The sequence below is a fragment of the Psammomys obesus genome, unplaced genomic scaffold (genome assembly GCF_907164565.1).
Source record: "Psammomys obesus unplaced genomic scaffold, mPsaObe1.curated_primary_1811, whole genome shotgun sequence".
NCBI lineage: Eukaryota > Metazoa > Chordata > Mammalia > Rodentia > Muridae > Psammomys > Psammomys obesus.
Genome location: NW_026596079.1, coordinates 7,541,995 through 7,564,883, shown reverse-complemented (window position 1 = coordinate 7,564,883; position 22,889 = coordinate 7,541,995). Strand labels below are relative to the sequence as shown.

The 22,889-nt window shown below is 42.4% G+C and overlaps 1 pseudogene; it reads left to right on the top strand.

The window, feature by feature from the left end:
• The first annotated feature begins 18,753 nt into the window (after positions 1-18,753).
• LOC129690813 (leucine-rich repeat protein 1-like) lies at positions 18,754-22,444 on the top strand (annotated as a pseudogene).
• Positions 22,445-22,889: the final 445 nt, after the last annotated feature.

Sequence of the window (22,889 nt, the reverse complement as noted above, 5' to 3'; positions counted from 1 at the left end):
AGGATGATGTTGCTGGTCCAGGGTCAGAGAGAATCTTAAATGGAGGGTATATCAGGGCACTCAGCAAGGGATACTTCTGTGTATGTAAGTCTGGATAGGGAAAGATGGAGGTACAGACAGTTGGAGAGAGAGAATGTAAATATGAACAGGGGCCTGATGCAAGCAGATAAACCAGTTATAAGAAATTTGATGCTGTTAAGTTCTCTCTCCCCCAGGCCACAGTGTCCTGAACAATGGCTCAGGATTCAAGTACGCCTCCCTCTCACACCACCAAGCTGATACTGGCTTCTGACTTTTCAAAACTGCTTAGAGAGTGAAAAGAGGAAAGAAACATGAGAATCTGCCCAGTTCAGGAAAATTCCTGCTGGTTTTCCTATAGATAAAGGCTGCATGCTCCCATGGAATGCTGCACTCCAAAGAAGCAGCAGAGCTGGCAAGCCAGGGGAACTGCTCAGGAGTAGAGAAGGGCTGAGGCACTAGACACTGAGATGCACTCATGGGACTTGTCCTGATGAGGTTGGCATGCAGAAACAGAGGTACCATAAGGCCCAAAGACCTGATGTCTCTCCATCATATCTCACTGATGCTTTGTATAAAGTTGGGTTTGGGCTCATTTGTGATTCCCATTGCACATGTGGGCAGGACCCAAAGCTTGGGGCTTGAATCATAGATGAGCCTGAGGCTGTATTTACACAATAAGCATCTGGGGTACTGCTAACGTGGTGGAATGGTGGCAATAGTAACTATTTTACCAGAAGTACATGGTCTGCAATGTTGAAAATTGGCAGTTTTTCTTACTGTCCATCCTCAACCTTAAGCCACTGTGAATGATGGTTCAGTTGTCCCCTTGGGTGTATCTACAGTGGCATAGCTGAGGAAGGTCACCTTACACTTTTGAGCTTCTCTTTTCATGAATCACATGTGACTAATTCTGTCGATTTGCAAGACTTATGAGAGAATCGCATGTCAAAGCTTACATGAACACATCCAGCATCTGCCTCAATAACTAAATGGAGAGAAAAGGCAGACACAAGTGAGAAATGCATGTGCCAAAAGCCTGTGTTAACCTTATTTTTTTTTTCCTTAGGTAAAGCCCTGACTGTAAGCCAAGCAAAGACCTAAGAGCATCTTTGAATTTCTCCTCATGATCCTGCATTGCTATGTGTCAAGCATAACTCATCTGTTTTCATACAAGGAAGATGTGGGGATCTTAGATTCACATTCACATCCCATCTTCCCATCTCTGCATCTCCTCATAACTGCTCAGTCCTACTGTCCCTGGTTGATTCTGCATCGGAAGGCTGAATGAGACATTCCTTACCAGGGACCTAGCTCAGTGTATGCTCAGTGCCCAGCAAAGGAGGTGGATATGCCCAACCAGCATACAGCCATGCCCCCACCCCACAGTTCTATTCACAGCCACTTTTCCAGTCCCAGCTTATGAAGACACATTGGCTTCATTAGGCTGGGCCTGAGCCCTAATTCATCATCATCTGCACACCTTTCAGAAAGCCCCATGTGTTCTGAGAAGAGTGGACTTGGTGTCAGGCAGAGCTGTTCTGATTAGAAACAACAGGCAAGGCTTAGAATCGATCCAGGCGTTGGAGTCTGCCTCTTTGCAGAAGTTTCCCAGGCAGCAACTCAGAAGGCAGGATGACCAGGTTGTAATAATGATGGATGACCCAGCCCTTGACTCTGAGCTTGAGGGCGGGGAAGTGGATCAAGGTCTTGAGGTCTGGTGAGACAATGCCTGACTCTCTCCCCCATCTCCATCGTCTTTTTTTTTTTTTCAAAGGACACCTCAAAGAATGGAAGAGGCTGCTTTAACTCTGGGCAACAGGAATGTCCTGAAAGGCTTGCGGGATGGATAGCAGTCACCTGTCTATATGCAGCTGGAAGGGTGATGGTCAAACATAGATGGTTGTGGGCTAGCTCATCAGCAAGGGGCTCCTGTTTAAGAGGAGTTTAAGCTTTGACAAGGCAGCACAGGAGGCCTTGATGAGGGTAGAAGGAATAGTTTTTCCCCATTGTCTACCCAGACTAACCCTAGGACATCGCTCAGGTGAGTGTGCCCTGCCCTTCTCCAGGAACATGTAGCATGTGATGACTTCCAGCTCCCAGCCCCTCTAACAGTTGAAACAGTTCTACCGTTACCTGGTTATCCAGTCAAGGCCGCTAAAACAAAGATTAGGCATCAAAAGTGACTCAACTGACAAATGGTGCTGACAGGATGCAAGCCCAGTCACTCATCCAGAACGTCAGTCTCTCCAGTTCCCTGAATCTCCAGGGCTTATTGCTACAGGCTACCTGTAATGGAGCAGGGCTTCTACTGTGATCCCATTTACTCCATCATTGCAACATCAACCCATTCTGTATCTACTTCTCCCTTTAGATGATGAAATTCTTTAAGCAAGAAATTGTGCCTGGGGCTCTTCCCAAGCATTTAAGCTAAACCTTCTTTAAGACTTGACTTTGTTGATATTATTATAGCTCTGGCAGAGGTAAGGGCTCAGCCTTTCTTATTAGACTGTATTGGTATGGCTGCCCAGAGAGATGGATTCCATAAGATGGATGGATATGTTGATGTGTAGATAGACAGACAAACAGAACAAGATTTATTGAGGAACTAGATCACATAATTATGAAGGCTAGTAAAGCCTCATGGCATGCCATCTATAATACAGAGAACCAAATAAGCTGATAGCAAAGTGCAATATAAATCCAAAGGTCTCAGAGCTGGAGAACTTGATGACACAACTTTTAGTCCAGGGATGAAGGCCAAAGAACCCAGTAGTCATTGTCAGATGTTTCTGAGTTCAAAGATGGAGACCCGGAGTTCTGTCACCCAACAGCACAAGTGTGTCTGCATTCTGGAACAGTGAAACAGAGATTATACTTTTCTGTTTTCTTTTTGTTCTTTCTGAGATCTCAGCATACCTGTTGGTACCCTGATACACCTGGGGTTAGGTCTTCCCCACCCACCTCCAACACCTATGCCACTCTATAGAAACACCAGCATAGAATACTCACAAATGATGCTTTGCAACTTATGAAAATATTTCTTAATTCAGTTAGCTAAAATGAACCATATCTTTGAGCCTTGGGATATGACATCCACAGGAAATAATGTTTACAGTACTCTCAGTAATTAGAAATAAATTAGGAACATCTCCAAGTCATCTGAAGAGGTGAAGTCCCTTCTGACCACATAGACCCTGCTCCAGTGGATACCCTGGGTTTGGTTCTGATCAAACAAGCATTCCATCTCCAATTCAACTTTTCCAAGCTTTGGATCAGCATTTCTTTGATGTATCTGCTCTACATATACAGTCTGCTTGTTAGTCACTCAGATATTTCAATGCTCAGGTTAGCTGTCATGGGATCACAAAACTGTTTTATTTAATAATGGTCCTAAAGTATAAGACTGACAATGCTAGTGATCTCATTAGAGTATGTTAAGTAAAAGTAGAACTTTACCATAGTAAAGTTATTTACTCATATATTTATATGAGTAAATATCATTCCTTCAGGGGAAGGATTTGCTCTGAGTAACATACTGGTAGGGGATAATGTCATTCTGTGATTATCCTAACATATTTATACAAATTAAGATAGCTAGAGAGTCACTAGGTGATACAACATGGGACTACCACTGTGTATGTGACTCATCACTGGCCAAAATAGAGCCCTGCAGAACAGGACTTGTATATAAAGAGTTCAGTAGAATCTGACATTTCAGCTATTCTTTGGGGGTCTTGGGGTGGGGTTCTATTTTATTGTTTTATGATGAAGTTTGCTGATGTTTGTTTTAGAAGACATAAAGTTAATAGGCAAATGTGCATCTCATGGATGAGGTGATTTCTTGGCCCTTTTGAGATTCTTCTCCCCGTCCTGTGCTTTAGAAATAGCAATATATGCTTTCACAGTTCCTAAAGAGCTAAAATCTATGGACTTCTTTGCCCTTGGTTGGACTCTTCCCTGTCTGTTTTCTCTTGCAGCCTTTCCTGACTCTTTATCCCCTTGGATTTCGCTCTTGTCACTTGGGCAGTTTCAAGCCCTGGCGCCCTTTGCTTGTCCTTGTCTGCCATATGTTGTGGATTACTTTCTCTCTCTCTTCCATTGAACTCTAGGCTGCTGAAAGACCAGGAGCCTTGTCCTCTTGAGTTGCCCAGCTTTCCCCTATGCTCCAAACAGTATGCCGGAACATATGAATAATGGGCCCCCATCAAGATAAGGGGACTCAGATCTGTAATACTTAACTAAGATCTTCACAAAGATCTTGGTATACTTTTTATAAGTTAAAAATATGGTCGCCAGAAAGTTAATGCAGAACTGTGAATAGCATTTCAAGGAAAACAATAGAAGTCTAGGACAATTGCATAGCACATTTGCACATCATGTAGCAAACTGGAAATAGCCTGGCCTTTGTTTGGTATCAGAAAGACTTGTATATGTGTCCAGGAGGTGAGAACCTCAGTGCACTGCAGGATGGACTAGGAAGACTTTTGTTAACTCATAGAAATATGGTAATATTTTACATCGGTTACTCGTGACAAGATGGAAATTATTTGAATCTTTGAGAATATCAGTTCAGAGGAAGCAGAGTTGTTCATATATATATATATATATATATATATATATATATATATATATATATATTTTAGTAGCACTTCCTTTTGAGCCTCGTAAAAGTCTAATGCTAGCTTTCGTGCTCCTGACTGTACCATTCAGTTGCGCTCTCTTGCCTCCTGCCCAATGTAACTATTATGTGTGTGTTGGAGGGAGGGTTGGTGGTGGGACCATTTATCTGTCCTTGTTAGTGATTTTAGTACATAACCAGATGGGTTGGGTGTGGTGGTGGCTCCCACTCATCTTGGTTCGGGTGCTTTTAATGTGCTTCTTTCCAAAGGATCATCCTTCTGTAAGCCTTCTTTTTGTACCTATAGGCTGACAGAGGCCAGTGGAGCAAGCAATACACAAGACTATGGTTTATGCATAAAGACTGTGTATCATTCTAGGCATTTCACAGGCACACAGTGAGGATCAAAGCTCTTTTCTATGTAGTTCTTCTTATGCTTCCTCTTCTCCTCTTCTGTAAAGGGATAAAGAGATCCTTTGCAAGTGGCATGTATCCTAGAGTGGTTGCTACTGCTAGACCTTTGTCACAATTTTTGTAACTCATTTTTCTTAAGTGTCTGCATTCTACATTCTTCTGAGATGATGTATTTAACTACCATGCATCATTTTGTCTTCTGCACAAAATTTACTGGATACTTACTATGTGAATGAGCCATAATGTGTTTACCTAAAGAAGAAAGTTGAAATAGGTAGTTCTGACTTGTGGAGCTTCCAAGAGATTCTGTCTTGAGATCTGGGAACAGTCACTGTGGATATAGCTAGTAGCTAAGAAGGAACTGGAGACTGAGTACTGTAGTAGTGTAGATTGCACAATCTCCTTATAGCCTTAGGCCTTTGAATATTTGGTCCTAAGGTAATGATGGTTTTGGGTAAGTTAAGAGGTACAGGCCTTGCTAGAGGAAGTATGTCATCAGGGGTGGGCTTTGAGATTTAAAAAACCTCATCTACTTCTAGTTCACTCTGTGCTTTGCTGCCTGTTTCCTTCCCATACTTCCATACCTGCTGCTTGCTGCCATGCCTCTACTTTGCCATCATAAACTCTTCTCTCTCTGGAACCATAAGTCAAAGTGAACTCCCTCTTCCTTAAGTTGCCTTCATCCTGGTATTTAACTTAAAAACATAATACTAATAAATCCATGTCCCCTTGCCATTGGCATCTGTCTCAACAAAACCATGCTGAACACATTTCTTGTCCAAGTGGGCAGGATATAGGCATTTCAGAGAAGTTAAGAGGCCTACTTGAATTACACGACCTGAGAACAACATCTTAGACACAAGTTTTCTTCCCTTCCCTTTGTGTTACTGCCTTCCTCAAGCCCTGCTCCTAGAGACTCAACACCTGTGGAACAGCACCAGCTCCTCTGGAGGCTCAGGACCTTTCTTTCTTTGTTCCAAAAGATAAATGTGTATATGTGCATATAAAATAAGTGACATTGAATGCATTTAAATATGTGTTCAAATATTTATTTTAAGTAAATTTGGGTAACTTTTAAAGTTTTATGTTTATTTTTTCTTTGAAAATTTCATACCTATATACAATTTATCTTCTGCATGTCCACTCACTATTCCTCTCCTCCAACTCCTCTCCCCGAGACTCCCCAATCTCATCTCCCTCTCAACTTTATATCCTCTTTTTTAATTATTTATTTATTTGTTTATTAATCTAACTGTTTTCATTGTGTTATCCTTCCTTTTTTCACTCATGGAGTTGTCCTTTTAGGTTTTGACCCTCTGGATTTAAGTAATGCTACCTGGGATCAGTCCCTGCAGCATGGAGGATCTTAAAATTTTAAAAAAGTGACTCTTCCTCTCCCCAAATCCATCAGCTGCCAATAGTCGCCCAGTTTGTGGTGGGGCTTCAGGGTCTCATCGTCTATGCTGGAATTTTTTATTGTCTTGATCTTAAAAGAATGTTATGTAGATAACCATTGTTGCTGTTAGCTCATGTCCAGAAGAAAGCATTTAACAGCACCCCTTTCCATCCTCTTATTATTACATCTTGTCTGTCTCATCTTCTGATGTTTTCTCTGAGTGTTGGTCATAGGGGGTTTGATGCAGATGTCCCACCTATGGCTGAGCACTGACAATTGCTTATTCTCAGTACTTTGGATTTTTGTATGTATCCAATTTTGTACATTTGGATAATGTATCTCTGCATTAATCCATATCTACTGCAGTAAAAATATACATGTATAATACTTAAAATGAGCTTAAATTGAGTTGCCCTATAACAGGAGACAGTGTTTCTCCCAGATGTCACTGACTATTAAAGAAAAATCCCAGTGCCTCTATAGTACCTTTCTTTGAATTGTGGCTAAGTAGGCTTTCCATAAACTGCCCAAAACATTATAGTCTATTGCCATTTCTTTTGATTACCTTCCAAAACTTTATAGTGACACTCTACTGCTGAAGACAACACACATCTGAGAAATAGGACAAGAAGAAATCAAGCTTGTACCATTTGGGGAAATAAAAGGTTCTTCTCCAAAGAACACAATGGGCAACTACTCACCATTATCTTACTACTTCATCCTTCTCTGTACCATCCATGCACTATGGATTCTTGTACAAACTGTCAATGTCTCACCAAGAATATCCCACGTTTCCCACATGACCATCCTGACCAGTCCCCTAAGACCTCTGCAAACTGTTCTTCTGGAAATAGACTTTCGTATTGGTGTGGTAATCACATAATCTTGCTTATGTTAGCAATGGCTTCAGTACATTGTCATTAAACTGACTTGAGATTGGCAGAGGCAAATGGAGAAGACACCCATCAAATCCTAAAAGTATACAAAAAAAAGACGTATCAGCAGAAATAGCCCTGATGTTTATAAATTTATTTATTATTTTTTTCTTTTGCTTAGCTTTGGTTTTTATTTCTAAACTCCCTTTTAAATTTCAATCCTAATGTTAGTTGCATCATATAAGTAAATAAAAGAAAGAAAGTCAATATACAACCAGAGTTTTAAAAGAAACACTGGGCTTTCTTTTTAAAAAAAAATGACAAAGGCAGAAGTGAGAAAAGAAACAGAAAAACAGGATGGAGTGTTTAGTTTGAGTACTGAGCAAATATTAATAATAAATAGAGAAAACTGTTAGGATTGATTTATTTCTCATGTTAGGAAGATCAGATATAGGACTTTAACACAACTTATAATTTTCACATTGAGCCAACCCAAAGTACGGGTTATATAAGTTAAACTATCTTAATACTGGAATTTTCATATCATACAAACTAATATGTATGAATTTATGTGATAACTTGATTAACATCTGTGTCCTCTGCTGATTTAAAAATTCCAAGAGTACAAGAAAGATACCTGTCTTCTCTGGAGTTAGCAGGGTATTTGGTAGGTTGTAAGGCTTATAAAAATATGTCATTGAAAGAGTACAAAAGGACCAGAAGGGGAGTCATAGGTCACTGGGACAGTGAGTAGGGATCTGACTCTCTGATGAGGTCAGGACTGGTCAGGGCTCCAGCATGAATTTGTTCAGTGGTAACACTGAACAAATCACTGTCAGGCAGAATGAGGTCCTTGGAACCAGCATCCCAGGAAGAGAGGCGAAGAGTCTGAAGGTGCTACAAGGCCCTCTTTTGAAATGAAGACTTGGGGATCGACGTGAGTGTGGGAAAAGTTTATTATTGGTTGCTCTGGGAGTCACATTTATGGTGTTAAGTATCAGAAGAAGGATTCAACAGTAGGTAAAGAAGTCACGTTGAGCCTTTACCTGGGGCTCTCAGGTCAAAGAGTACTCCCTGGTAGTTCAGAGGTGAATTGAAGAAGATATGCTTTTGTGTTTCCAACATTGACTTGCTAATGGATGTGGAATAACCAAGGAAATGCCTTGAACTTGAACAAGGTAGCTTTCTTTAACCAAGGCAATTCCACAAGAGGATTGTTTTAGGGTTTCTATTGCTGTGAAGGAACACCATGACTAAGGCAACTATATTATAAAGCAAAATATTTATTTGGGGCTGGCTTACAGTTCCAAAGTTCAGCCTATTATCATTGTGGCAGGAAGGATGGCAGTACATAGGCAGGTATAGTGCTAGAGAGGTAGCTGAGTGTTCTATAACTAGATGACAGATAGCAGGAAGACAGAGCCAGCCTCTGTTGGCTTGAGCTTCTGAGACTTCAGAGCACCCTCCACCCCCAGTGACACACTTCCTTCAACAAAACCATACTTACTCCAACAAGATCACACCTTCTATAGTTCCACTCCCTATGTGCCTATGGGAGTCATTTTAAAATTTTTATTTATATTTTTTATTAATTACAGTTTATTCACTTTGATCCCAGCTGTAGCCCTCTCCCTCATTCCCTCCCAATCCCATCCTCCCTCCCTCAACTCCTCCCATGTCCATCCCCAAGTCCACTGATAGGTGAGGTCCTCCTCCCCTTCCCTCTGACTCTAGCCTATGAGGTCTCATCAGGACTGGCTGCATTGTCTTCCTCGGTGGTCTGGTAAGGCTGTTCCCCCTTTAGGGGGAGGTGATCAAAGAACCAGCCACTGAGTTCATGTCAGAGATAGTCTTTGTTCTCCTTACTAGGGAACCACTTGGACACTGAGCTGCCATGATTGCATCTGTGTAGGGGTTCTAGGTTATCTCCATGAATCCTTGGATTATCCTTGGTCCTTGGTTGGAGTATCAATCTCAGAAAAACCCCTTTGCCCAGATTTTTTCATTCTATTGCTCTCCTTGTGGAGCTTCTGTCCCTTCCAGATTCAAACTACTACAAGGTCTATCAGCTAACAACATGTTCAGCACCTCAGGCAACAAATTCCTCAGAGCTGATTGGGCATCCTGGTAGTTTCCAGCACATCCACCACAGGTAAATGGAGAATACTGGGCTAAGCATTGGATGGAGGAAGCATGTTGTTTCCCACTGCGTGAGTGTTGTACTAGGAGAAGATCCTGTTCCAGACAATGTCAGGGGAATAGTTTCTTTTCCTTGGAGACCAAGAACCCACAGGACTTTGAGAACATGGACGAGATCTCGAACCTATTTTGGAAAGAAGGACAAGTTACTCAGAATCAGAGTTCTAGCCTTCTGTAGGGGAGGGAAGGCAAGATAAGCTCTTTCAGCAATTTTTCAAGTTTTATAAAACAAGATGACATCATGCTTAAGTGCTTGATTTTCATTTTTGGAAACAATAGATATCTATTTTTGAAGGTCAGGAAAGTACAGAACAGTAGGGAACTATGTAGTGTCCTAACTGGAAATAACCATGAAAATTTGGGAATATTTTTAATTTACTTTTAGAATCCATGTAGGCATCTTCACTGAGTTAGTCAGATCTTTTTTTTTTTTTTTTTTTTTTAGTTTTCTTTGCATTTATTTTTTTAACTAAGGGCATGGGACATTGCAGTATCCATTCACATAATTTCTTTTTTTTTCTTTTTTTTTAAATTTTTTATTAATTACACTTTATTCATTTTGTATCCCCCCATAAGCCCCTCCCTCCTCCCCTGCCGATCCCACCCTCCCTCCCCTTTCTGCATGCATGCCACTCCCCAAGTCCACTGATAGGGGAGGTTCTCCTCTTCTTTCTGATCTTAGTCTATCAGTTCTCATCATAGTTTCATACCCAGGTTGTTAACTCTGATATATAGCAAACCATTGGTACTGGATGCACGCTATTTTACCAACTGGACATGCCATCAATTTTTTAGTCAAACAATTCTATTATTTTAATACTATTCCTATAATAAACAATGATGTCATAATTTTGTGTTTGAATGCCTATGCATACACAATTAGTTCTAATTACAGAGCAGCTGCATCTAAACTACGAATATTTCTACTGTCTTTGACTGGAAGGTACTTTGAAGGTAGGTACTGATTTGTTCACAGAAATAAACTGAAGGTACTTTGTTATGGCAACATCAACCAAACAATTCAGGGTCCTTGAACGTACACTAAAAATAATAATTGAGTATACAGACATGTGACCGAGCTTGCTTATTGTTATGGATTCTAGGGGATGCTTTGATTTTCTACTTGGGGCTGATGTGGGAGATGCAAAGGGTGTTGCTGTCTCTCTGTGGGGTGTTTTTCTGTTTCTAGGTCACACTTAAATTGGGAGATTCCAACCCTGTGGGATTCTCTATTCACAGACTCCTGCCAGCCTTCCACCCTACCTGTAGCCCACCTCATAACATGGAGCTCAGATGTACCAGTGTACAGCAGGTATCAGCAAGTAAAGGCTGATTTAGGCGCTGCCTCTCTGGTTTCTTTCCAAGCTTGACAAATGCACTGAATACATGAGAGCTGCTTGCATCACTTGCAGTCATTATTTAAAAGAGATATCTGGATGTCTGGCATTACAACCCTGGTGGAGAAAGCTACCCTGAACGCAGAACCACACAGCGGCAGTCTCTGCATCCCCTGCAAGACCTATGTGCTCATACCTGGTATGTCACATCTGAGACAATGGCTTTAAATAGCTTTTAAAACTAAAAGCTATTTTAAGTACCGCATCCTGAGCCTTTCCCAGTTGGAATCTATTGAAATCCTATTGAAATGTAAGCTATTAGTAGGAGTCCTATATGATGAGACCATGTGTGGAAAGCTAAGTGTCTAGACAAGTGAGGCTTTCTACCCAGGCTCACAGGTGGGCAGGTCAGCAGATGGCACAGATAGCATTAGTGTCACTCAGCCAACTCCAAAGGAACTTCCCAGGCCAAGATCTGAACTTCTGAATCTCCTCTCAAGGCCTGGGAGTGCTAGGAGCAGACACAAAGGAGAGTTCTCACTATGCCTGCTTGTTGAGGGAGAAGCATGAAAAATGATGAATGAGTGCTGAGATGAATCATTTCACTTTTCGGTTATTTTTCAAGGAAAAAATAGATAAGTAATCAGTTGGAGTGTTCTGTGTGCCCCGAATGCCTCAGGTGTTGCACACTCAGGTAGAAGAATTAAATGAGTGGTAAAAGAGTCTCTGTCTTGGCCCTTGGCTTCTTGTTTCCCGTGCTCATGTTTTATGGAAGTGTGAAGGCTTCAGCACTCCTCACTGCTGATTAAATTGAGACTGTTCTCCCCAGGGGTGTCATTTTCTTCCTTGTCAACAAGAAGGCCATAGGCTGGGGGTTCTTTGAACAAAGCAGGTCCTTGGAATATTTGGCTTTCAGTATTCTACATGCCACCGAACACACTGTCTTCATACTGAGACCTCAGGGAAGTAGAACAGAAAGCTTCATTTATGAACACCTGAGGTTAGAATCCCAGTGGGCATACAATGACATGGAATCCAGTGATACCCCCAAAGGTCTGCTGCTTCTTGTCTGATTCAGCTGTAGGTTTGTACGACAACCAACAAAGACTCACTCTTCTCCTCCATCTGAAGAGCCTCCCAGAAACAGGATGGGCTTCACCACATCCAGATGACAGCTGGATTGACAGAAATCATCTGGGGTGGTGCTCTGCCACTAAGAACTCAAGTGTGATGTAACATTACTCTTCAATAGACATGGACTTTGGTAGTTTCTAGAAGGAAATGATAATTAGCTTCACTCTGTGTTATAGCAGATTTTGTAATAAGCTTGAATAGATTTAGAATTACCTGGGAGACATCACACACACACACACACACACACACACACACACACACACACACACACGGAAGATATGTAGCATAGTTATTTAACACACAGATCCACTGTGAGATGATTACAGTATCTAATTAACATATACATCTTCTCACATGGATACTTTTTCTTTACTGATGAATCCACTTAAAATCTGTCCGTAGATGCTGGAATGTTGAAAGATTCAATCTTGTGTAGCTCTTGTGTGTGCAACTGTAGCCACTTTGAGTTCATAAATGCTCTAGCATTTCATGTCCAGAAGACAGCATTTCATAGTACTCTTCACCACCCTCTGACACATTCCTTTTTATTCCTCCCTGGTTTTAGATATGGGATCTCATCACACAACTCTGGCTGGCCTGAAACTTGTTAAGTTAACCAAGCTGGGGCAGAAGCTCATGAGACCCCACTCTTTAGTGGGGAGTTTTTGGTAGCTGATAGACAAGGGGGAAGGAGAGTCATTATTCTTTGGGTGGTATTTTTATTTTCTAGTGATAGGCCTCCCACGTATGTAGATATGGGCACCATTTTTATAGACCTGTTCACCTTCAGAGAACTGGTATTAAATGTGTGTGCCACCATGTGTGGATCTTCTATTTTTTCTGCCCCCTCCTTGTTGTTCTCTGAGCTTTGAGGGTTGATAAATATGTCCTATTTAAGGCTGAACACCAATAGTCACTCATTATCAACACTATGACAAGTGGTAAGTCTCTGCATTGATTGCTTCCTAGTGCAATAAGAATTTTCTCTACTATGGGTGAGAGCAGCCAGGTCTATGGTTATAAACATAAATATTTAGAAAGCAGTTTGACAACATGGCCATTTAGCAAAATAACAGCCATAGTTTCCTCCCCTAGAGCCAAGGCTCTCCCAGTCATGGGCTTTTGACTAGATTTACAGTACCAGGCATTCATCCCTCCTGTAGAGCAGGCATCAAATCTGATCGGAAGGCAGTGGGGTGTCCTATAATGGTCTTGGCACTACTGTATCAGGGAGCTCTTCTTGCCTGGTGGTTCAGTATTTTAGCACACAGGGTCCAACACTGGGTAACAACAGCCTCCGCGGCATCTTCTGAAACTCTGAAAGCCACCAAGTAGGGATGAGGTCTCTCGGTATTGTTTAGATTGATTTCCCCATGTCCTGTAGCAAGAGTGTGTGGCATCTTCAGCAATAAAGTGGAGTCTTTCCACAGAGTTGGCAGAAACAACATGGTATATATGCCACAATTCTTTCTCCACTCACTTCTGACAGACACTTTTCATGTTTCATCTGTTATAAATAGTACTGCAATGGTCCAAATGATACAACTCCGTAACAATAATAATAACCAATTAAAAAAGGGTGAAGGACCTGATATGTGCATCATGAAGTGTATTTTAAAGAAGCACAAATAATGTTCGAAGGGCTACCCATGCAGCTGAGACAGAAGAGAAGCTGAGTCTGCAACCGAGCCTCCCGCCTGTGCTGCTAGGAGGGGGAAGGCATTACATTTATACACATCAAGGTGTTAGAAACAGAGTCTCTCATCTCCCTGTGGGGACTAGCGAGTCCTGCAATCATTACTACAGGCTGCCGTGTTGTTTCTTAGCCCATGTCAAGAACATCAATTAACTGAACTCCAAAGCTCCCTCACTCTGCAAACTTCAGTCACTGGGCAATTATCGAGTCTCTCAGCCTGGCAATTATTTTTTTTTTTTTGCTGGCCTCTTTCATGTACCCAGCTCCCTTGGTGCACTTGTGCAAGGTGGAGACCAGGTGACACGCTGTAACAAGTTTTGTGTCTCAGGGGCTCTGGGAGCTGCATAAAGACACAGATGGATCCACTGTGGAGCTAGAAGGACAGGCCACGGTGGGCCAGGGGCCTGGATGACAACCAAGAGGTCAGAGCCAGGTCTCTGCTCTGTCCTTTGGTCTCAGCGGGCATTGCAACAGCCTTGAAATGATGGTGGCAGGCTTGCCTGAAGGGGAGCATGAACTTCTTAGTAGGGCTCCAAGCTTATTTCACTGTAAACCCTTGGTGCCTCCCCTGAAAACAGACAGAACTCACAGAACCAGTGGCTTCCCCAAGGCATTCTTTCTGTCTTTTTCTTTGGGTGTCTTTCTTTCTGTCTTACACTCTCTGTCTCTGTCTCTGTCTCTGTCTCTGTCTCTGTCTCTCTCTCTCTCTCTGTGTGTACATGCAGCAGAAGTCCAGGGCACACTTGGATACCACATCATTTGTGCCATTGCAACCTTCATCTTGAATTTTAGTGCTGTAAGTTCATTGTGCAAATGGAAATGTGGCCTCTCTCAGATGTGATAGTTTTGATGTGCTCATGTATAAATGCATAAAAAGAAAAATTCTTTTCATACTTCATCTACTTCCTTGTCAGTCTCAGCTTCATTTTCAATTCCCTCCTTTAGTGTCCTAATTTCCTCCTTGATAGATTGCTTGTTTCCATCTTTAGAGGCCCAGCTTGCCGCTGGAGGAACTACTGTTGGGCTGGACTCTCATTCTCAGTCTTGATCTATTTCTCCCTCTCTCCCTCCTTCCTTTCTCCCTTCCTCTCCTACCTCCTTTCCTTCTTTTTCCTGCTTTGTTTTCACCTCTCTCTTTTACCATCAGCATCCTGGGAATGTGGAAGTTGTACTTAACTTGGAATGCATACTTCCCATCCCTATCATTTCACTGGCTCTGGCCATAAAACCATGAGTAGATAATTCTGGGATGAGAGTGTGCTAACGAGTATGTGCAGCAGATGCACAGAATACTGTGTGCTCAAGACATTCTCCCTCTGATAACCCACTGAACTTTCTTCTGCAGAAAAGCGTGGGCTACTTACTCCTTAGTTTGCTATTTTTTGCAGTGCTGTTTGGTCACTCGATGCTGCAATACTGCTCACAACATCTGCTCTTCCCGTCTCAGAATAGGAAACTGGGGTTTTCAGTGACTTTCCAACAAGTAGACAGTGGATCACAGACTTGGCCACTCCATCTTCTGGTAAAAAGCAACTCGTAATTCAGAAAACTGAGAATTACCTTGGATCTCAGAGAACTCTGGTACGGTGTTTGTAGGGGTCCAGAGCATTCTGCTCTGTTCACAGGCAGCCCTACTACTTACCAGCTTGTGAGCCTCAGGAAAAAAGACACGGTTTTGAGTCTTACCTGTCGGTTGTAAGTTGGGTACATTCGATGTGTAGCGCTGATAAAGCAAACACATTGACATTGCTTTGGCCTCTTGCAACTGTTTTCTGGAACTGTAGTAAGAAATTCTATTTTCTGACTGGCTTAAATAAACTACCTCATCCTTCTGGAGGCTAGAAGCAAAGCCAAAATGTTTGGAGAGCCACTTTCCCTTAGAGTGGCCCAACAAAAAGCCTTCCTTGACTCCTGCTGGCTCCTAGCAGCTTGCTGGTCCTCTTGTATTATTTGGCTTATAGCCACATGATTCTACCCTTCCGTCTTTTTCCATTTCTTTATTTTGTGTGTGTTTCTGTATTTTGTGTATGTGGCTATGTTCTCTTTCTATGGACACAAAATAGATTGAATAAAGACTACCCCCAATGACCTTTGTTTTTCCTTATTACCTCTTTAAAGGCTTTCAGTGTAGTCTTCTCTGCTCTCTCGATCTGAATGCTAACCTCTTGCAGGCACACAGAACTGTCCTCCAGGCTACTCTCAGAAGGGTGTTTCATCAGCTAATTAGCACATGAGGTTCACTTTCATAAAGAGTTAGAGGTGGTTTGGGACAAAACTCTATTAGATCTTCCTTAGAACCCATAAAAGTAGAGGACTAGCTGGTCTAACTGTGTGAGAGAGGGGTTACATAACCAATAACATAAACTCAGAATGTCAGGAGAGTTGTGGACCTTGAGGCCTGGGTCTAATGTATGTAACAAAAAATGTAAAAACAAGCCTAGTGTTTTAGAGTTTCTATTGCTGCAATAAAAACACCATGAGCAAAAAGCAAGAAGGAAAGCTTTTATTAGGCTTAAAACTTCCAGATCATAGTTCATCATTGGAGGAAGTCAGGACAGGAACTCAAGCAGGGCAGGATACTGGAGGCAGGAACTCATGCAGGGGCCATGGAGGGTTGTTGCTTACTGGCTTGCTTGTTATGGGTTACTCAGTTTGCTTTCTTATAGAACCCAGGACCACTAGCCCAGGGATAGCACCACCCATGGGCTTGGCCCTTTCCCATTGATCACTAAATTGTGAGAATGCCCTACAGTTGGATCTCATAAAAGCATTTCCTCAACTGAGGCTCCTTCCTCTCTGATGACTAGCTTGTGTCGAGTTAGCACACGAAATCAGCCAGTACAAAAAATATGGCTCAAATCTGTCTGTGCCATGCACAAGTCACTTTGCTCCTGAGAGCCCATGGCTCATCCTCAATAGAGGAAAAAATAGAAGATGGCCTTTCACAGTTGCTTAAAATTTTGAGAAGATGTGTATGCAAGGTGGTCAGTACATGAAAGGTGCGTAGTAAGTTTTAGGGGTAATAATATTAATGGCTATGATCATGAGCCCTTGTTCTTAGAAAGCTGTCTTACATGCATTGGGTGTTCTATAAATTATTCTGGCTGAGTTAATTCTCTTTTGATACTCAGAACCATGGGGTGTCCTGACTACAGACAAAAGGCTCACTCAATTAACTGTGTTTGGAAGTGTCAATAAAGTCCAGAAGATAGCATTTCTATGCTTTGTGCTTTTATAAACTGATACCATTTGTGCTATCTGCTATGGTTTTTAGATAGGAAAATATGATTATCAATTAAGAACTGAAAGTTTCCTTTATTAACACACACACACACACACACACACACACACACACACACACACTTCACACAGAGTTGGAGCTGCTGACTAGCTAGCTGTAATTTACCACCTCATGTCCTAGCAGAGAGAATTTGTAGCTGGATTAATGGCCCTTCCTCTGGTAGTAAATCAATTCCATACATGTGGCCATATTTTCACCCAAGCGACAGGCAGCAATGACTGCTATTTTGTAGGCACTGTAGGAGAACTTGGGGATAACTCCCAGGCCATCAGCCATCTCCTCCACAAATAACTCCTTTGTTTTTGCCTGTGAGAGGCAGTTTAGAAAGCTTGGCTCAGCTGGTTCAAAGACAGGGAAATGGAGCTTGGGGCCTTGGTGGAGCAACTCAATCTGTCATCTTAGACTACTTACCTCAGAAGGAACCTTGGAAGGTGGGTGATTGGGAAAGCCTCCTTTGGTCACTCTGCTCTTTGCTATCACATCCTGGCAGTCCTGGAATTCTCCATAACACCTTATACAAGCTCTTCCTCTTCCTGTGTGGTCTGTATACTGATCTTCTCTGCCACCTTGTCATATCCGCTCAGCAAAAGTTTGTTCGACATTAAGGTATTTCATGGTGTTCTCATATCACCCAGAGCATGGTTTCTGAGTTCTCACAGTTGTGTATGATGAATCAGCTAATATCACCCATATATTTTGCTTTCTTTGGCTCATGTCTTTCCTGTATAGACTACCAGATCTCTGATACACTGAGCCCAGAGTATCTTCTGGTACTGAATGCATTATCAGCAGTTGAATGAATGAAGCAAGCAGGCATGGTGTGTGATGCGGTGGCAGGGATCTCACTAGAGCTGATACAAATGTTTCCCACTTAACACTTAACACAAGATGGGACTTGAAAGGTATGTAAATGGGCAGGGATCATGAGCAGATGTCTTTTGGATGTGTGGGATACTTGGATTTTGAAAAATTGAAATTTTAGTGGCATCTGCCTTCCTCACTGGTGCTTATTTTAAAATGTGGCAAACTATACATCTTTCTCCATCTTGGCACATTGGCTCATAGGACCTGGGGACTAACCAGGCTATGAAATCAGAGAGCAAGAGTTACTCCTCCTGGTTCCTGATGAGGACCATGTATTTGTTACATAGAACTGTCATGCCTCTCTCTATATCATGAATTCTGTCTTCTTATCTCCCTTTCAAAAAAGATACTCTAGCTAGGAGGATGCAGGCATATCATGATCCTGTATCCTTCATCATTGGCAGCTCAGACCTTCTAGATGTGAGCTGGCCCATTCAGCCCTCATAGCTTAGTCATCCTGTCTCTGACCCGGCCCCTCCTGATTCTGTTGCATCACTTCCTTTGTGCTCTGCCTGCCATCTTTGAGCAAGTTCATCAGAGTCAGGATGGTAGCTGGGCAGGTGTCACCTGGGACAAAAATATTCTGACACTTTACCTGTATTAGTTCATTTTCTCTCTTCTACCAAAAAAGAAAAAAAGAAAAGAAAAGAAAAAACCTAGCAGAATTCTAATTTGGCTTAAAGAAGCAATAACCTGCTAAGAGATTTCATTTTCTAGCTGCTATGCAATTGGGATTGGCTACAAGGCTAAACTCAAACAAGAGTCATATAGGCAAAAGTTGTTAGACTCCTTGAGTTCTTCTTGCAAAGGACATTATCTACCTGAGGATTCTTCTTTTATTCCTCCCTAGACTCCTTCCCAAACCCTGGAAAAAAGATGTGGTGGTTACAAACACAGTATGCGTGCTATGTACACAGAGGAACTGGCTTCCAAGGTACCGTCAGCTGCAACATGTGTTCCTGGACTATGAGCATCTCCAGGGTCTTAGGCAGACTTCCCACATTTTACCTGAAACTTTAATGCTCTCCTGGGGTCTTCTTTCATGAGAGTGCCTTCTCTCCCGACAGACTCCCAGCCAGTTCTAAGTATGCCTAAGAATTTTCAACTCAAACCCCATTTCCTGCTTTGCCATGAGGTCACTGGTCCTTATTCATCCAATTGTTCACAGCTGTTTGCTTCCTGCCTGGACTAGAAGGAGCAGGGAGCATATTGTGCAAAGTCCCATGCTGAGAACTTCCCTACAATTTGGACCTGTCAACCATGAGACAAGTTTGTAGATGAGCATATGAGGAAGTAGTATCAAAGTATTTCTATAGCATTATCCACCTACTTCATTTGTCCCCTAGTGAGTAGCAGGTAATTCTTCACTGATAATGTGATAGGTATGGACTATTTTTGTTTATTGCATATGTGTGTGTGTGTGTGTGTGTGTGCATGCGTGTGTGCATGCGTGTGTGTGTGTGTGTGTGTGTGTGTGTGTGTGTGTGCCATGAATGCATGTGAAGGTCAGAAGTGTGCATTCTCTACTTCTCTGGGAAATAGAGCTCAGGTGGCCAGGCTTGGCAGCAAGCAGCCAGCTGAGCCATCTCTCCAATTCTAAAATGAAGAACAAGGATGGCATTTTTAGTATTATCAGGTTTATATTCTGGGGAAAGAAGATTAATTGATGTGCTAACAGGCACAGAGTCCATAATTAGTATGTCTAGACAACTAAAATACATTGATGGAAAGGGTGCTTCTCCCAGTTCCTGCTGGCTGCATCTAGTCCTGGAGGTCCTTTGCCTCAGTCTCTGCCACTGTCTTCACATGACCTTCTTTCTTGTGTCTGTGTCTGCTTTTCTAATAAGGACTCGAGCCATCTGGTATAGGTCACCCCTCATCTTAAAAGTTACTTAAGATTAGAGTAAGGTGACAATCACTGATACAAGCATAGGACCTCAACATCTTTTTTTTTTTTTTTCAGGCGACACTGATGAAACCATTGTGATGAATTCCTTTAGCTGATGTTTGGCAGTGGCCAGGGTGTGCAGCTGTGCAGAGCTTGCTCTGAACAGTACAAGCAGCACAGGAGAACAGAAAGGGCTGCGAATGTCATTCCTACAAGAGCCACTTGGAATCTAGACCAGGGCAGGAACAAGGCCACAGAAGTCAGGGGATAAATCTAGGGCACGTTTTAGTGGCAGAATGGACAGGTCCTGCTGGGAGCATGAGTGTGGCTGTGCTGTTGTTTCTGTAAAGAGAGACACCAGCAATGGTGCCTAAATGTTTACCCTGTGCTCCAGTGATGTGCCACTGGCAGAGATGAAGGGGATCAGCAGAGGGACATGCTTGGTGGCATTTTGACTGGAGCATTTAGGGTGGGGAAGATCATATTGGAGTCCCCTCTAATACCGAGCCTTCCAGCAAAGCAGTGCAGTGCCCAATCCTCCTCTTCCCTGTCAGGGCTCTGTGGTTCCTCAGGGGTGCAGTAGTGATGATGATAGAAAGACCCCTCAGGCTTGGCTCACTTTGAAGCTGGTCAAGTTTGCAATGGATAAAGGGAAAAACTTTCCAAGCTCTTAATCTAACTCTGTGTCCCCGGAGGACTGCGGTTGTGCGGGTCAGCCTCCTCAGTGCTTATGTTGTCCGACTGAAGTTTTCTCTTCACTTTTCAGAAAATGAAGATCCTCAGGCATCCAGAGCCTTGTGTTGGGAGCTGGGGCTGTTTCTATTGACTGCGTGTTGCCTTAATGGCCCAGCATTGATCTGAGCGATCGACCTCTGGGTTTCAAATAACTGACATTGTTTCCAATGGATCCAGATAATTAAGACTTCTCAAATGGCAACTAATAATTTGCATTTTCAGGGCAGCCATCCTCAGGAGCCTGGGGAACCCATGCTGGTGAGAAATGAAAGGCAAAGCACATCCTGGTGGTCGTCTGATCCTCGCTAATGGAGTCTTAGAAAAATCGTTTTGCCCTTCTGACCCCTCTCACCAATGTTATCAAGTGACCTCGGGGAGTTATTTTCATTTCTTGGAAAGCACTCAGGACCAGCTGGAAGCATTACAGGGTGTGATCCAGTTCTGTTCTCTGCCTTTCTCCCTGGCGGCTCATCAGGGGGCCCTATGGAGCACCTGGACCCTCAAGAGCACCTGGAAGGTCCATGACAAATACCCTCTGCTTCCAATTCCTCCATTCTCAAATGTGCTTTCTAAATGCAAGTTTGAGTCATCATTCCTCTGTCTCTTCCCTGTGTTCATTGCATCCAGGTCTGTGAGTCAAGACTCCTATGAGAAATGGCACAATCTAGACACATCCATATTCCATATCCTTGCCTCATTACAAGTAGATACAGTGGGCATAGATCTTTAGCCTGATCCAGGCCTAGAGCACTGAGATGACAGGACAAGCCCTCTGTGGAGTATCAAGTGTCCTTACCTGGTTGAAACCACCTTTCTGAGTGAGGGTCATCTATCAGTGAGGAGAGCATGCCCTGGAAACTGCTGGCACAGGAGAATAAGAAAAGAGACTGGGGCGAGAGGTGCCAAGTTTCAAAGCCTGGCAGTTGGAAGGCCAGCTCGTGAAGTGATGAGGCTGTGTTGTGAGGTGGAGGTCCTTAGCCGGCACTTACTAGCCTTGGGACTGTCCGGTAAAAGGAGCCTACTGTGGATATCTGTTCAAGTAAGGCCAGTCCTCACAGTTTAAAGACTTTCCTTTCAGCTATGAGACTGGCTTATAGAGGCTGTGACTCAGCATACCACTTCAACACTCAAACCTGTGAAGACTTCAGAATTTGAAAAATTGAAAAACAAAATGGTTATCACATCCAAAAGGGTTATCCCATAAGCAAGAACTTCCAGTATTTCCTGGAAAATCTTAAGGCTTCTTACTGTAGGCTTGTCTAAGTTGATATGTGAATGATCGCCTTAGAAAACCTCAAGAAGTTAGGCCTGAGTCAAAATTGTATAAAAAACACTTCCAGCTACAATTGGAGACCTCACCCATCTTCAAGAGCTTAAGCTTGATGGCAATCACTTGAATTCATTTAGTGTGCCCTTGTGTTAGTCTATACTCCAGAAGTCACTTGAGAGTTTGGATTTCAGCAAGAGTAAACTCATGGCTCTCCCTGTGCAGTTTTGCCAACTCCAGGAACTTACAAATTTAAACTTTAACGTTAATGAATTGATTCAGTTTTCTTTCAAGATAGGCTAGCTAACAAAACTTTGCTTTCTTTCAGTAGCGTGAAACAAACTTAGAAATCTACTTTGTGAATTTAAAATGTTATCCCTGGAGTACCTGGACCTTTTTGGAAAAAGCAGAAGTCCTTTGGATTATAAAGCTTCAAGTACAACTGACTTTACTAAAATCTTCTGCACAAACCATACTATCCAATAGGATTCCATTTGGCCCTCATATCATTCCTTTCCTTCTTTGCCAGGATTTGGATACTGCCTGTTGGAAGATTTTTGTCTACAGTCTTTCATTCAAGGAGCTACCACTGTTAATCTACACCCTGTTACCCACGGTGTATTAGTAAATAACACGGGTAGAATGGATGCTCCTATTGTGTCTTACTTTTATTCTCTAACTTCTGATATGTTAAAGTAATTAGTAGTGTAACAGAAAGTTCTTTAGACATAGATCGGTTGAGTATTTATGCTTTAACAGTAACAAATTGGAGAAAGAAAAGCTTTTTGTATAGTTGCATGGTAAGAAAATGTATATTATGTCAACCATTTGACTCAGGAGTCTTAATTAAAGTTGAATTTAAAAATAAGAAAAGAAAGGAGACTGGCAGGAAAAAGAGTCCAATCTAGAACTTTCAGCCAGCCAATGAATGACACCCAGGATAATTCAGCTGCCCCTATAGCCAGCCCATGGGACCTGATGTGTAACAACAGTGCTTCTTGTAGCACGACAGCTATGGGGCTTAGGAAGTAGCTTGTTATGTAACACCATTAGAGCTGTAGCTGGCAGATCATTACTTTGGTGTGCGGTGTCTATTTGTCTATGAGCTCATATGCCCTTAAAGCTATCATGTCCAAGGCCATGA